The sequence below is a fragment of the Arachis ipaensis genome, chromosome B03 (genome assembly GCF_000816755.2).
Source record: "Arachis ipaensis cultivar K30076 chromosome B03, Araip1.1, whole genome shotgun sequence".
In the NCBI taxonomy this organism is placed as follows: domain Eukaryota; kingdom Viridiplantae; phylum Streptophyta; class Magnoliopsida; order Fabales; family Fabaceae; genus Arachis; species Arachis ipaensis.
The window spans coordinates 45,443,639-45,448,274 of record NC_029787.2 but is presented as its reverse complement, the minus strand read 5'-3'; the positions used below and the strand labels follow the sequence as shown (position 1 = coordinate 45,448,274).

The 4,636-nt window shown below is 36.3% G+C and overlaps 1 long non-coding RNA gene across 1 annotated transcript; it reads right to left on the bottom strand.

Annotated features, from left to right (window-relative positions):
- Window positions 2,583-4,630, bottom strand: LOC110270154. Its single transcript, XR_002359342.1, has 2 exons — window positions 4,271-4,630; window positions 2,583-3,297 (listed from the first exon to the last, which is right to left on the bottom strand). It is a non-coding gene; the product is annotated as an uncharacterized LOC110270154 (long non-coding RNA).

Sequence of the window (4,636 nt, the reverse complement as noted above, 5' to 3'; positions counted from 1 at the left end):
AGCAATTGACAAAGTGAAGAGTTTGCGTTGCTCGAAGAGGAAGGCTTCACGGCACTGCAACAAAGAGCTTGCACCTTGTCAGAGAATGGTGAAAGTAGAGAACAACCCTGACGAACACGAACAGGGCTTCACGGTGTGCAGCTTCAATCCTCCAACAAATAAGCAAAATATGGTTTAAGAAAGTGAAGGGATTATGGAATATTATAATTTGGATAGGGGTATTTTTGATATTGCACAGTTTAAGTGAGATTTAGGTGAGAATTGATTTTTAAATTAGACCAAAATAGGTCTGATTTGTAAATGAGAGTAAAATGAGAATTGGAATTCTCACCGGAATTCAACTTCATGTTTTTTTTCTATTCCAAAGCAAGGAATAGAATTCAATTTATCTATGATTTCAAATCAGATGCATTCCAAACAGGCTGGCAGGGAGTCTAACAATTCTGTCATCATGCACCTCCACCCTATCCTTCGTTCTCCGTGTCTCCCTCCCCTTCACATTGAAAAAGCCCACTTCCACCACCTTGCGAATCCCTCTTCCCAGCTTCTTGGCAACCTCCAGAGTTTTGAAGTTCTCTTGGAGGCCCCAAAATTGCACCCATACCGAGATGCTATTGAATTCGTGGTCTTCCATCATTACTCCTTTTCTTCGGTGCCAAACATGCAAAGCATAATCCTTGAATAGCCATGGAGACCGCTTCTTGATCCTCATGACGTCCAAATTCTTATAAAAAAAAGGGAAATTGGTTATTTCCCTCAGATGGCTTTCAAAGCACCCCGCCATTGTCCCCACAGAGAATGATTTTGCTACAAATAGTTTGCCATCAGGCTATCGCACATGCAATGGCTCCCTTCCTTATGTCTTCTTTCTCCAACGAGATCAGCCCTTCCCTCTCTTTGTCACTCTCTATAGGATTTTCCTGCATTGTGCTTCTTGTGTTTACCATGCAAGGTATGAGAGACGTGGTAGAAAGACTAATCATAATTACAGTTCACCAAATTAATAATGAAGCGTTGATCTACACGACACAGACACTATTAAGAAAACAAAACCCTAGCAGAGCATTTTGACCTAAACGACAGATTGTTTTCTATCTAGTCTAAATTTTTCTCTTTTTTCATATTAAATATATATGAAGAACTCATTTTGACAATTATACCCATAGCTGCTTTGAAAATATGAGAGATGTATCTTGAATTTGTTATGAATTTCAATCATTTTATTTTAGAGATAAATACCAAATTGATATCCGAAAGATTCTGACACTGACAAAATGATACCTAATCTTTGTTATTGACAAAATGCTCCCCGAAAAATTTTAAAATTTGACAAAAGTGACAATCGTTAATTGAGTTACTGGAGTTAAGGTTTAGGAGGTGACGTGTCAACGAAAACCCTAATCCAAAACCCCCTTTAAAGGCCAAAATCCACTTCCATCCTCATTCTTTCACCCAAACTCAATCAATCCCTTTCTCAAAAATCAAAACTTGCTCCTTATTATGTTGTTATTATTTCCTGTTATCTCCCTAATTCTGAAAAGTTTCAGAAAACCATGGAAATATGGAATCCATGTTCTTTCAAATTCCTTATCTTAATAACACCAACATTAACACCTTAACAACTCCTTCGAACGAATGTATACAATCATGCAAAGATCTCAACTTTACCCCTCAACTCTCTGATGGAACCACCGCTGATTTCTCCACAGTGATTCCCAACCCTGCCCTCAAATCTGTCATCCTTGGCCACGCAGAAAGTTCTGCTTGGAATTCTAATAAGGATTCATAGCAGTGGTAATAACAATTATCAGATCCAAAGTCTAAAGAATCAAAATCAAAACCAAAACAAGCAAGTGAAGAACCAGAAGCTCTCGTTCCAAAGGTATCATCCTACTCATCCAGAGTCCGATTGCTCAGATCTCGGCCGAGGATGTAGCAACAGAAAGAGATAGAGATGAACCTAAAGGGACCGAAGGAAAGGAAAGCAGAATGAGTGACGAAGGGAAAAGGAAAAGGAAATTGCTGGGAATATGCAGTGAGGGAATTAAGGAAGAAGAAGAGAAAAAAGAAAACTAGGATTTTTAGAAAATCGAAATTGGGATGTTTTTTAAATTGTAAAAATTGAAAATAAGTAATTTTTGTAATTATGATAATTGTTAACTGACACATTACTCCTAAACCTTAACTCCAGGTAACTTAATTGTAATTGAAAGTTAGTCACTTTTTGCCAAATTTTAAAATCTTTCCAGAATCATTTTGTCAATAACAAAAAGTACCAATTTATCAGCGTTAGAATCTTTCGGATAAGCATTTGATATTTTTCTCTTTATTTTATAGTTGTCAAAGTGAATCGTTTACGTGGCATTTTCTCGTACCGTCTTCTGCTGATCGACAATCAACTTTAGGTTATAAAAATATATGCTAACCTTTCATAAAGCTTAGAAAACACTCGACTCGATACTCTGTATTTCATCAAAATGTAACATTAATCTCCTATCTTTTGTGAAATGTGGCTTTGTAAAGAATATAATAGATAAAAATTAGTGCAAAACATGACAAATTAAATGGTGCTGAGAATGAGGAACCAAATTGAATCTTTAGATGATATGACGGAAGGGATGAGAAGATGTGAGGGTGTTCAAAGTTTCTGGTCTCTTTTCTCTCTAATCAAGTGGGACACTGAAACGTATCCTATATACTTCATAGCAATCTATTCTCATTCTACTATGTGTACGTATCTACTAACCAACTTCTAGTTTCTAACAAAAATCCCGTCCAAAGCTGCAATGTGACGAACTTGTCAGCTCGGGCACTAACTAAATAACTAGCCACTTTCATCTATTGTAACCATAGAACGATCATTCTAACAAGCCAATAATGTGATACCCCCGTCTCAAGCTTGAATCAGATACATCCATTCACCATTCCCAGTTTGCTATGACACTTCTAAAACATACTTGGGGCCATGGGCCAATGCTTTGGTTAGCATGTCTGTGGTTTGATTAACCATTGAAACTGGCAAAAGCTTTCTGACCTACTCTTGCCATTTATCCCTCACTTATGTGGCAGTCCATCTCTCTGTGTTTGTTCTTTCGTACAAAACTGGATTGGCGGCAATATGTAGTGTAGACTGGCTGTCACAGTATATAGTAGTCGGCTTCTCCAGCTTGATGCTTACTTCTTGCAGAATATGGATGATCCATTGAGCTTCTCTTATAACTGATGCCTTTTATTATGCTTTACACGCTGAGCTTGCTACAATGTTTTGTTTCTTACTCCAAGAAACAACTGAGGCTCCTAAGAAGAAAAAATAGCATGATAAAGACCTTATATTATTTGGGCATATTTCCCAATCACTATCTGAAAAACCAGTTGGCTCTAAATCTGTTTGGGTCTTTGAGATGAAAATATCAATCCAAGAGCCAGTGCCCCTTTGAGGTACCTTAACAGTTTAATTGCAGCTCTAAAATGCTTGTTTGTGGAATGAGTTATGCTACGTGTACACAAAAATCAGCCACTAAAGTCAGCCACTAGTGTAAAATACATGTTGGAATACAAATACACATTGATTTTGGTGTACAAATAGCAATTTTGTTGTGGAATAGGCAATGAATTGACTTAATCTTCTAACTGTATATCCAATATTAGGTCTAGTATTGGTCAAATACAAGAGTCTTCCAACCTTCTATCTTCAAATGTTGAGCATAAAGAAGTCCTGAATTCTTTTAATGCTGAGTTGTGTAATCCATTGGAGTTGGTACTGATTTTACTTCAAGTAATCCATACTCCTTAAGTAGATAGAGGCAATACTTTAACACCATTCCCCTCTTTCTTCGAGCTACTTCTAAGCCTAAGAAAGCTTGCAAGTCACCTCTATTTTATATACTGCCTACGGAAAAACTCTATTCTCATTAATGTTTAAATATCTATAAACTAATGTCTAGCTTCTAACTGAAATGCCCTCCCAAAATTGCAACGCAACAAACTTTTCAGCTTAGCACTAACTGAAAAACTAATTACTTTCATCTATTCTAACCAGAGAACTACCATTCTAACTAGCCACTAATGACATTATCCTCACGTATAAATATCATTTAATCTTTCGAGATTAATGTAATTTCACAAAAAATAATAATAAAAAAATCCCATAATAGAATGAAGTGTAATTTTGGGATACTTACAGGTATTCATTGGTATTTACCGGAAGTAAAATTGCAAAGGGAGACTGACAAATGAGATAATTAGGTAAAGCATGAAGAAAAAAACTCACCAAGACATAAATACAGACAAACTATAAGTCACATGTGAAAATAGCAAAATTTGAAACTGAAAAGTGTGGTAGTCCGTAGTCCCCTGAATGTTGGTTCTCCAAAATCCTTCAACAAGATATATCATCTGTACAGTTCCAGAGTCAACTATGATTTAACTCGGCCATAAAAATAGTTAATAAAAAAAAATTGCACCTGTGCAGAACAAAAGTAATGATAAACAAAAATGCCCTCCAAAATTATTAGAGTAACTAGTTACACTCACTTATAACTTGAAATACCATCAAGAATCAGAAATTAGGCAGGTATCCCAGACCAGCCTCTACTTATGTAGCCATGTCACCTCAATTGTGACATGGCTTTCTCAA